We start from the raw sequence: 12,488 nt of genomic DNA, 5'->3' as shown, positions 1-12,488 counted from the left end.
TGATCAGCTGATCATGCGAGTCGTCGAGAAAGGTTATCAAGTGAGAAAAATACTTTTCGATTGAATTTTGACAATTACTGAAAAAGGGTTTCAAAACGCATGAAAGGGTGTCAATCACTATCCACGTCGGCTAAGAAAGACGAGCCCCATAACCTGCAACTACAGTGATTAGCCAGCGGCGTTGCCAAGTCTTCCCAACCTCACCTCGACCAAAAAATGTCTGCTCGATTACCGCATTTTCACTAAAATAAACTAAAAAATTAGCAGCGAAATCTCCGGTAAACTATATATTTTATGGTTGCATCGGATTTTTCGAAATCTAATGTACAAAAAGCAATGTTTTTTCTCACTTCATCTAATAAAAAAATGCAAAAGTATGTGATTGAAACCGTGATAGAGCCTTCTTTTTCTGGCCGTCTGTATGAAGTAATGCAAAATTTGTGATTTTCGAGATCGATTTTCTAGAGTAAATAGTCGGTAAGGAGCCACAGAAAAATCGACTGCAAAGCTGATCATATAATTTGATATAAAATCCGAAATCGAAAACTTTATCTAACACATGCCCTGACGAGACGACTACCTTAAAACGTGCTTTATCCGCCAATTAGACGCAAATGCCTTGTTGCTCGGGCATGCATCGGGGGAAGTTATGCGCCGCCTGTCTGTATCGTGTTTCTCATGCGAAAAAACTGCAACAGCCGAATTGCAACCTTGTTTCGCGAATGAACTCCGCCTTTCCTGCAATTCGTGCTTATACACGAGAATTAAATCACATCTTTTGGTATAGGCAGAGGCGCCTTTTTCGTGCCGCGCAGAAATCGAATCGAATAATCAACGAGTGGCAAAAGTAAGTGGGAAGGGAGGTGGTAGGTGGAAAAAGAGAGATAGATAGAGAGAGGGAGAGAAAGATAGGATGAAAGCGAATCTGCCGAAATTATCGTTCATCAACGGAACGCTCATGAGAGTCCCGTGGGAATTCGCGCTCATCCGCTCTTTGTTGCATAGCAATTAAAATTAGTGCTGTTAATTACGTGCCGTCGCTGCGGCGCCTGCGACGCTTGTTAGCCCGGCGAAAACTGCCAAAATTAAACGCAGAACAAAATGTAATGCGCCGCGTCTAATGGTGTGCGCGCGTATGCGAAATTCACCGTTTTTTCACGCAACGAGTACCACCTGATTTAGGTACAACGATGCGAGCGACGGAAAATATTTTCGGAACAAAGAGGGAATAGCACGCACGCGCAAACATTTAATCGAACAGCAAATTTTGATGAGTCAGCCAGATGAATATTTCATAAAATAAAATATAATTGTAATAATAGTACTATATACACATTGAATTTAATTCAAATTGACTTTATGAGATGTAAGATGGATCTATAATTTTCATGATTCAATCCCTGATAATTAATGTTGAATCGTGCGAGGTAATATTTTCTCGATTATGTAATTCTCTGTTCATTTTATAGCGACGAAATTTGATTTCTGTAATTTATAGGGTCGACGTAAAGTACCTTTAGATAGGAAATTCTCGACGGCGGGTTATGTCTCTGTTATTTACGATCGTACGCGTCCATCATTACTTATGTGGCCATAAATAAATTGAGAAACCTTCGATCGCGTTCATCTATCAACGAGTAACCTTTCACCGCTTCTTGGCATAGGCCATCCAAGCCGAAGTGACGTTAATCCGGCAGCTGCCTCAGCGGCTTTTCCTCGCGCGCACGACAATGTTGGTCCCCGTGAGGCGCAGATCGCCGTGTCGAAGATTACCACGGTGCGAGGATCCGACGTGGTGATTTTCGACGGGAGGCGACGCGGCGCCACTCGGTCACTTAAATCCAATGTTCACGGACAGCGATCCGTTATTCGGGACTCTCATTCTAGATGTACTGTTTTACAACTGTGAACAACGTGCGAGACGAAGGGGGGAAGAGTCGCCAGATCTGTACGTGAGCTGAGACTATTTGAGCATCGAGAAGAAAGTCCATTCGCCGCGCAAACATTTATAACAAATGCAATCACGAATAGCATAAAAAGGAATCATTATAGGAATGTCAATGAATAATTGGTGGACGCGTGGCGTTTTATGATTTATTTTGTACTCTTGTTATGAGTTGGTCGAACAAAGGAGATATGTTATAAATGCAATGTGTATACATATGCACACACATACGAGAAAGAATAATAAATATATGAAGGAGAGAGAGTGAGAGAAGCAGAGCAAAACTTACATTAATAAAAAAGGAAAGTTTATATCGTTGCGTGTATAAATTAACAGACCTTTCACAAATTAATCGATCCCGCGTACATAGGCATGTTGAATATTCATCATCTCCGCGAAAAACGTTATCTCCGCGGCAGGTTTTTCAGACTCTTCGTTACTCTCTGCGACAGGTTCACATAATCATATTTTCTACCCCGCGTCTAGCAATATCTTCTGCGCAGTTTACTTTCGATGCAAAAGTCAGAGTAACCTCGTTTATCAGCTTCGTTGTAACGTATTAGCGTGATGTATGTCGATCTTACATATCCCGCTATATACTTGAAATTTATGGCGTATAAACACAGAGAGATATTAATCTGATTGCTGTTGCCAAATGGTAATTTATTTATGAGAAACAACGTTCCTCTCTATTTTATCGTGTAAACAATGTTATAGCAAATTAAATTAGTATCCCGTTGTACTTAACGCAAAATCGGACGGTCGACGCGAAGCGTTCGTAATTAATACGCGCGGAACATCGTCGAAATCGTTTCCCGTTCAGTACCCATTCATGGAGGCCCCGTATCGCGTACGACTGATCCGTACAATCCTGAAAAAAATGCGAAAATAACGTGGGTGCGCACGCTCCCCGTGTATTTGTTAAACAGTTGCGTAAGTACCCACAAACAGCGCCGTGATTGCGGTCACGTGGCGGCTCGCATCGCTCAAACGGAAAGTAAAACAGCGAGCATATACGCCCCGGAGGGGTTGTTTCTCTGAATGGCTGTTGATTGTAATCATCGGGTGTAAATAATGCCCGCACGACGCCATTATACACCGGCGTAAATTCGGCTCTGGAGTCGCTCCAAAGTACAGTCATTCGGTGTGTACACGTGCGTGCGTACGTGCCAGTGAATCCGGCTCCGGCTCGCCGTAGGAAAACACGGCGAAAATCTCTCTTTAAAACAAACGTTCGCGTTTCCACCCGCTCGCCCGCCCGGAAAATCGTTACACGAGCAGTTTATTTAAACGACTGCATGTCCGTTTGTAAGAAATTAATGACGGTGGATTCGTGGGAGGAGATCGCTGCTAGACATCGCTAGAATTTCATGCGCGAGAAAGCGCAAACGTTGAGCGGTACGGTTGAATTTTCGCGGAATTTAAATCTCTCGCGATGACACACGCTCCTCCTCGCGAACGACGTGTATTTTTGTCTTCGTTTATTATCGAGATATACACATATATAAAGAGATTTTCTATATATATTTTACGTAAATGTTAATGGAGCATTGCATGTCGCATTATGTGGCAATCGCACTTTGTCTCGAGCGAAACTAACGACGCGCGTTACGTAAGGTGCGCGTGTGCGGCGCGAGACCGACTTCCTGGCAATAAAATTTCGTCGTTACAATCTCAGCACTTGCCGTACGCGCCGCAATCAATCCTAATAAAACGTTCGTTTTCGTTACGCCGGATGCGTATCGCCGCGAATCGGTCTCTCTCTCTCTCTCTCTCTCTCTGCCTCTTTCTCTCTCTCGTTGGTGGGTGTGACCGCGTTGTTTGAAGACAAATATCTAGAGACCGTAAGGCAGATCGAACGTGTTTGCCGAACGGAAACACGTTGTCAAACTAGGTACGGAGCGGTTTGTCTCTCGGTACCCGAGAGCCCGATCCTAATTGGTCGTCGACGGAGGTGTCTCACCGCTCCTGAACCGCCGCGCCGCTCCGCCGCCGTAACTCCTTGACGCTTCTCACCAAATTGAACGTGTATGCTCGCGCGACAAATTGAGGAATTGAATATTCATACGGCACGGAGCCCTCTCTTCCGCACAAAGGTGAATTCAATTACGCATGATTGCCCGTCTCTCCTCTCGTTTCTCTTGCGTGACACCCCTTCTCCCTTTCTTCCCCTTCGTCTTGCAGAGCAGTTAGGCCAATTTTACGCTTATTGGTACGTAAATACGGATCAAGCCGATGGAAGCCTCTCGCCTGTGAAAAGATGCAATTCCATACACGTCACACGCTGTACCGATGACGACGACGACGACGAACACTCTCTGAGGTCTACATATTGACGTCAAAGCTATCTAACTGATCCGATGGAATCAGTGAATTTCTCCCTGCGCAAGTGAGTAATCCGTCTCTATGCGTGTCCACGGTCGATTGGAGGCTACAAGATCGTTTTCACTCGTAGGGATACGGCGCGCAGATTACGTCAAAGACGCGCACCTGTGGATAACGAGTGTCCTTGAATTTAATGGCGATGAACTCGCGTATTTTCCTCTTCAGCGAAATAACTCGCTACCAACTAACAAGAAATATCTATACGAGGCTCTATCTTGAGATCGAAGGTAACAGTTAATTAAAAAAGAAAATTAACTTCGCTATTGCGACACATAACGTGTAATATATTTAAGATAACTTTATCGGGATTGACAATTATACTATCGTTCACGTCAGTTCTCCCATTTATGAATATCTCGTGAAAATCACGGAACTGTCAACATCGTAATTCGTCCTTTACGATCGCCGGGCACAATGCCCGGTTCGTATATTCCCGGCCCTTTCAAAACTCAATTTCGTACCGTTTTTCGAACAATGCGCGACGCGAAGCGATCCGCCCCGTTATTCTCTTCGACGAGCAGATCGGAAATAATGGAGAGATCCGTGCCGCTCGTTAACGTACTAATAACTCATCAGTTTTATGACTGAGAAGGTGAGAGAGACGGATTTTAGGGCGACATGCATCGACGATCATCGCAGGTGCTAGACGGACCGTACGTGAATCGCGCTCTCCTTTCGGCCGAATCTCGCCCCGAATTCCGTCACGATTACCGGACGTGAGTTTATTACGGTAAAATACGGCGCACAGTACACATTGTGTAGAGGACATTACGCTCTAACAGCATCATTTCTAGCGTATAAAAGTGCGGTGACATAAGGTTCCGTCTAAATTACTTCGTCACTCCTAGCTATAGAGACATATGCCAGTATAACAAAGCTATGCGTGACATAGCTTACAGAAGTAAAGCTTTTTATATAAAAATAAATTAATTGAACAAGATAACAGACGTGACTATCGCAGTAATATCATCAATTAATTAAGGCTGCCATAACTCATTAAATCTCGTAATCAGAAAGCGTATAAGAAATATTAATTTAAAATGTTTTAAGAGTAATTAGACTTAATGGTATTGAATTATTTGAAGTTAATAAAATATAAAAAGTAACTGAGAGAAAGCTATAGGATGTTTTAAAAAATATCGTCAACGGCATACACAGCTTTTCTTAAAGTGATTCAGGAAGAATAGAATGTATGTAAATTTTTTCCGTATATTTCCTCGAGAGATCTCGACGTTGAATTCGATTTCGTGAAGGTTTACGCTCTGCGCACTCTGAATTCTTAAACTGATATTGCGAGTGACCGTTGCATTAACCCACGAATGTGTTCGTTGTCGACCATATAGTTCGAGTGACACGCCTGATGACACCTCTCGTCCGACCCCGGCGATCGTAAAACTGCGTCGCAGCGCGTTTCCGTCGAACTCGGGGCAGTCAGCCGACGGGATCGGCGGGCAGTTCGATACGGGCGAGGTAATACGAAATAAATTATAGCTATGATGTAGCGGCATAACACGTCGGCCGGGTTATAAGGCAGATCGCCGTTACTTCGGTAACGCCGGTGTGGCTCTGTTAACGGCCGCGCGATATTAATGGCGAACGAATGATTTTCATGAAAGGTCTCGCGCGGGAATTAAAGCGTGCGACGCGTGTTTCGCGATCGTACATTTTTCTCTCTTCACGGGCGACGAAACGTATTTCGACGAAATGTATTTCGACCGGTCGAGGTCGGCGCGATGTAACCGGGGCGCGATGTTAACAACGCTGACGTGATATAATTACGGTCGAATAACACATCGGGAATCGTAATACGCGATTTGTAATTCGTGACCGAACCAATTGCGGCCAAAATTTGCATTTAATCCAACGTTGAACGCAATTTGCGACGACGGGGCGAGCGCAATGTTGCAACTACGATCGATATGGGTTGATTGATATGGACGACGAACTCGTTGCGTCGCCAATTTGCCTTTTCGTTTTTAAAATAGCAAATATATTTTAATTTTCTTTATTCCGTAACTTATAGTTCCGCAACTATATAGCGTATATTCTACGCGCGTATAGTACGTCGGTTATAAACGGTAAAGCGTTGTACGCGTAGTTTTGGGGATTGCCGTGAAATCTGGCGATATTCTACAGGGAAAGCCTCTTAAATTTTAAACAAAAGCCCGTGCCAAGGGGATACGAAGCGGTGTGTTGTTTGCCAACGCTTAAGCGGGAATTAAAAGTTGCGGAAATCCGACTTGCGTCCGATCCCGCGCCGGGAAAAATGTGCGCGTGTACCAACAATGAGAGCTCCTCGCCATGAATGAAATGAGATGTAAAATCCCGCGCCACGAGATACGCCTTGGCTCAAGTTATCGCGATAATGATCGTTGCATCCCGCACCTTTGCAGTTATCGCGCGTAGCATTGCCGGCAACGAGAGAATTATTGCCGCGATTCCTGCGCGTTTCCCCGGTTATTTTATTTCGCGGTGAATTTCACTGCCCGTCGCGCCACTCACGCGATTCAACAAGAAATCGTACGAGATATAATCCTCCGGCAGCGATTTCTGCGATTTCCAAACAGTTTCACTTTGTGCGCGAACGTACGAAAAAATACTCAGGATAATGAAATTACCGGTTGCACGATATACATACAAGGAACAGTTGGATAAACAAGAAAAAAAGGTCTTCGGTTGTGAAGTAAGCCGCAACGATAGCGCTGCGTGCCGTTGCAGAGTTTGTAAGGCGGAAATTCGACTCGCGGTAGCGATTGAGATTAATCGCGTGTCATTTTCGAAGTACTGACAATAATGCGAAGTAACTGGAAGTAGTAATTGGATGATGAAGATATATGAAAAATTAGTCACGGTAAATCTATCAACGTGTTACACGTGGACCTTAAGAATAGATCTGTCGTAAAATTGATACAAAAACACACAAGGTTTTCACGTTTTTCAAAAACAAGCAATGTTTGCACATTCATTTACAATACCTTATTTGTTATAATACATTTTTAATACAGTAATCTAGCGACGAAAAGGAGGTCGAGATTATACAATAATATAGAAAAATGTATGTGGCAAATGTTGGCTGGTAACGTATCATTTCAGAGATAAACATATGTCTCGTAATATCGAGGACCGCAACTGCACAAGTCCTCCAATAAAATCGAAGCAATTTTTATAATAATATAAACGGTGCTTTCTGAAGAGTGCAACTTAAGTGCGCTGGGACTGCCGGTATACCGTCAATTATATCGATATGAAACGTGACGTGTAAAATGGTACGGAGTGACGCTCTAGTGACATCTCAGATATGAATAAACATGACGGTCATGCAGTCAGAGGGAATACAGGTTTACATTTGCGAGCGCGAAACGTAACGTCTATAAAAAAAGTAAATGTCTAACAATAGAAGAAAAGCGAAACAGAAATGTCTGTTCTTTGAAAGAGATACCTGCATTAAGTCCTCTCGCAGAGATTGCACTTATACCTTAGAGAAATTTCATTTTTCAGAGATTGCTAGGTGCAATGTAACAATCATCAAACGGAAAGGTGTTGTACGTGCGTGAACAGTTCGAACAAATGGTACGGTTGTACACGTTATGTAGTGCGGCGTAGCCGAAAGTAAGTTAATTGAAGCGCGATAAATCTTGTGCGCCCAACCTAATATTATACTTTTCCCTTTCAATAAGAAATATAGTCTGCAAATAACAGTATATACACACAAGATTATTTTCCAGACAATACTCTGCTATATTTTAGACAATATCGTCGATACGTATCGGCAAATACGAATATACGTTTTCATTACATACCAATTCAGAGTCGTCTATGCCAATTGAGGTAAAATTGTATGGCTGCAATTAAGATCCGCTCGTCCGAAACAAGTCGATAGGCATTCCTATCCAGGGTCATCCTGACGCATCGCCTAGACGAAATAAAAGCAGAAGAATGGAAGTCAGAGCTTGAACACTTTCCTCCTCGCAGAAATGCGTGGCATTTTCTCGTCGCGGACGAAGAAATCCTATTACGACAGCGAGGTGAGGGAGAAGGGCGAAGAGAAAGAGAAAGAGAAAGAGAGAGAAGAGAGAGAGAGAGAGAGAGAGAGAGAGAGAGAGAGAGAGAGAGAGAGAGAAAGCGCTCGAATAGTATTTTGTTTTGTCCGGCGTGTAGGTGGACATCATGATGACAGGATAGAACATAAACGTGGGGCTCCCGAGGGAGTTACGGGACATAAAATCCTGCGTCTCCCTTCTACGCTGGCGTCGAGATGTCGGGACTTTCCGCATTCCCATATAAAACGTACCCCACAACCTCTCGGCCCTTCGAGGCCCTTGCTCATCAACAGTGACAGTTGATCCTCCCTTTAGGTCGAATTTGTCCTACGATCGAGGAGCCAGATTGAATCGGCTCCTTCCCCCGTTGATCCCCGTGAAAGAGAAGAATCATCGCTCGTTGCTATTTGTGAGAGAAATGTATGTCGGCATTGACGTTAAATTAATATCTGAAGTGCTGAGAATGGATCTTTAAATGTTGAAATACTCCAAACGGAATATCGAAGTGTTTTGTAGAATAATTTTAAAGGAAAACATTTTTCATCCTATATAAGTGTATCTTATTCTTTAAAAGGATTATATTCATAAATTTCAATAAAGATTATACTTTTAATGTCTCTTCCCGTTTATCTTTCTTTTTAACCGAATTTTTACGTCAATAGCGGCATTGTAACCTTATTTCTTCACGTTTACAATACATATTGTTAAGAGAACTTGAAAATAACAGATTTAACAGCATGGTTATTCCCGCAGAGAATCCTCTCATCGTAAGAGGATTAATAGTTTTTGCGGACAAGTATTTAAAACGACACGGAAAAACGATAGCACGCTGAGACTGAAGTGTTGTGAAGTTCTTGAGGCGAATCCCTTTAAACAACAATCTGCTTTGATCCTTTTTCCTTCTTTCACTTATACGTGGATGAATGAGTTTCGCCCGCCTTATGTTCGCCCGTTGCTCCAAGTCGCGCCGATAATGACTTTGTTTATCGCGTCATAAGGCGTCCAGGTGAAATATTGCATCGGATTGGCGCTCGACACTCTCCAACTTAATTGCCACTCCGCGTCGTTTCCAAACGACTTTACGCAATAACAATCATCGCGCTCTCGCACACAGGTGCGTACATACATGTACGTACGACGCACGCGGGCTATCCGCACACACACACACGCGCGATCGGCTGCACGCACCCGCTAATGCTCGAACGGACCGATTCCGTATACCTGCTTCTCCCAGACGGAATTCATCGGCAAATTGAGCTGACTCATGTCTTCCCGTTACACCGACAACGCCATGAAATGCGTGCACACTTGGATGGTGGTAATCTTTTTCCTACAGCCGCGAATTAGCGTCACGAAACGAATGTGCTTCTCCACAGAATTCTATATTGGGTCAATAATTGTCATACATGTAGAACGGCTCGAAAAATCATGTATTGAGAATTAAAAAAAAAAATATACCATCAATATCATATTAATGCTAGGTCTTTCATATTCATTTTCTAATCGAGGATTTCGTATTGTTGCAGATATTGCATTTCTGAGAATTCCGGGTTAATGCTGAATCGAGAGAAGCGTTTCCAAAAATATTTTGGAAACCAGTTTGTGCGGGATTCCGACGAGAGAAAGGTAAGAAAAGAAGACGAGGCCAGAGCACGCGCTGTGAATTCGACCACGTGTGCCTACAGTGCCTACGGGTTACTCATACGCGTGTATGCATGTATGCAAATGTCCCCTGTCCGATTGTTATGCAAGATCTACGATAGATCTATGCTAATGGAAATCGTTAATATATCCACGAGGATCCTAATCGGTAGGCCGATAATCTCGCCGCAGAATCGCGAAATTAAAATACGCGCGCACAGGTGGGCATTGCGTGCGTGCTGCTGATCAGCCCGAAATTTGCGTGACGTCATTCGTGTAGAGGACCACACGGTATTTCCGGATTTTTTCCTTGAAGATAATGCATCAAAAATGAAAATAAAAGGCAAAAGAGATGGGATGAACGTACAACCAATAGTCGAACTTTTAGATTTTAATTCTCTACTCTAACAATTATAACTAGGAAATTAATAATATAAAATCGTTTTACAAAATAATAAAATGAAATAATATTGTTTTCTGTTACATGTTAGTTTCTGCTCTAACTATTCTTAATAATAATTTGTATAGAAATAATAAGTTGTTACCTATATACGATTATTAATTTTCTTCATATCGTTGCTCCGATATCTCTTTCTATACGTGCGCAAGTAGAAAGTGTGAAAATTAATATCTTGAGTCCCTGTTTTTCTTCAATTATACTACGTATTCTATTTTCCCCAATCTAATCAGAAAACACTTTGACGGTCGTTGATTAGATAGGCTTGGATGATGAACTACGTCGCAGGATAACATAGAGACTAACGCTACCTGTTCCAAAAAGCGTCGAATCATGCTCGAAATAATAAATCCGGTAAACGACGTAAATCCCGAAGAGCATTAATGTAAATTCATGCGAACGGGTCCTAATCGCCTTCGGGTACACCTGCGCGCGCCATATGGTGTTTTCTATTCCAGGACCACGATGTATACAAATAGAATATACAGGGTGCTCCGGCCTCGACCCCATCGTAGGTGAATTTGGAAGCGACTCCCGACCCCTCAACCCCAATCATTGTGCGCGGTGCGCTACGGCTAGACGGATTACGAGCTATTATCATTCCAAAGTCGAGGGGTGTCCGCCGCGCGGTCAGGAAAAACGCGAGCATATGTTTAATAAGTTCGTATGGCGTTTCTTGGGCCCTTCGGTCGGGAGTCAACCATGTTGACACATGGTAATTAACTCTGAGTAAGACTAATTGGAAAATGTAGCTCGGAGAGTAATATGTCATCGCAAATAGTGCTTTACGAGAATTAAAATCGACTTTAATAAAGAATCGCGACGTGAAATATGTGTGACAAATTTTGATATATTCTCTAGAGCGTAGAAATATTTTCCTTTACTAACTTCGGAGAACCATATTAAAAGAAGAGGAACTAAACTAGTATCGAATTGCTTTTCAACTATTGCTCTAAAAAATGTTTACCTTTGCGTTATATATAAAAGCTTTTCCTGGTAAGGGATTAAGGAAATAATGGCCTTTTAGAGCCGAATTTGCAAGGAGTACAATACGTAACACATATATGCATTATGTGTTTATTCTCGAACCTGTTTCAGCTGACAAGGTAGCTACTGATTTCTTAATTGATCTTCATAATGCCACGGAGTAAAATGTTTTTCTTCTTCAGAACGAAAGAAAAGCCGGTAAGAAAAAAAGCAAGCATATATTTTAGACGACTATAGGCAAATTTTCGCCTATTTCAACCGTGACTCACCGGCTTTCCGAGAAAGAGTAGAACCGATGTTAATTTGATTATAGAACTTTCTGTATATTATACACTATATATATATATATATATATATATATATATATATTTGTACTAAGCTATTAAATTTTAGCAGTTAAATAATATCAATTATTAAATGGTTTATATTTCAAGTAAATTTAGAAACGACGAAAAATATAAAAGCTGGAGATAAAATATCTCTCTATCTTAATTATACATACATCATAAAATAATGCATTCAAAAGTTTGAATTTTTTTTAAAAGCTTTATTATCATAAAATCCAAGCAAATTGTTGATTTTTATAAACATATATGTGCAGCCTCTTGTATACAAAAGCTAATATGGGAAGGAGGTGTTTCCAAACGAAGTCTTTAGAAATTCTGATCGTTAACCTCATGATAAATAACGAAAGTTCGAGTATATCTTTCGAAAGATCAGGTCGGGATAATGAGAGGCAGGGGCTGAGCCGCAGGTGTGGGATGGGGACCTGCTACTGGCCTACGCGCTTCATTGGCGTAGATACCAAAAAATCCTGCTCGATCAGTGAGAATTTTGTTTCCTCGACGATCCTTTGTGCGTCTCAATATCTTCTCCAAAATATTCTCGTTATGAAAACACATCGAGCATAAATGCGATAGTAATTAAATATTTGCTACATTGCCGACAAATATTTTGTTCATATATTTTGCTTCGGAATTAAAAAAAAAATATTTTTTTTTTATTAAAATGGCGAAGAAATAAAAAAAACTAT

At 41.9% G+C, this 12,488-nt stretch overlaps 1 protein-coding gene and 1 long non-coding RNA gene across 3 annotated transcripts in view; one reads left to right on the top strand and one right to left on the bottom strand.

Moving 5' to 3' along the window:
* The window catches only part of LOC143906000 (uncharacterized), a 186,266-nt gene that overhangs the window by 51,539 nt on the left and 122,239 nt on the right, over window positions 1-12,488 (bottom strand). The window lies entirely within an intron of this gene.
* The window catches only part of LOC143906002 (uncharacterized), a 140,247-nt gene that overhangs the window by 19,396 nt on the left and 108,363 nt on the right, over window positions 1-12,488 (top strand). For both annotated transcript variants that reach the window (XR_013259411.1, XR_013259410.1), the window contains exon 2: window positions 9,897-9,996. This is a non-coding gene — a long non-coding RNA (uncharacterized LOC143906002). The remainder of the gene's footprint in view (window positions 1-9,896; window positions 9,997-12,488) is intronic.

Source organism: Temnothorax americanus, unplaced genomic scaffold, assembly GCF_048541705.1.
Source record: "Temnothorax americanus isolate GAGA-0224 unplaced genomic scaffold, ASM4854170v1 Scaffold7, whole genome shotgun sequence".
NCBI classification, from domain to species: Eukaryota; Metazoa; Arthropoda; class Insecta; order Hymenoptera; family Formicidae; genus Temnothorax; species Temnothorax americanus.
The sequence above is the reverse complement of the archived record's forward strand: the minus strand, read 5'-3'. Positions and strand labels throughout refer to the sequence as shown.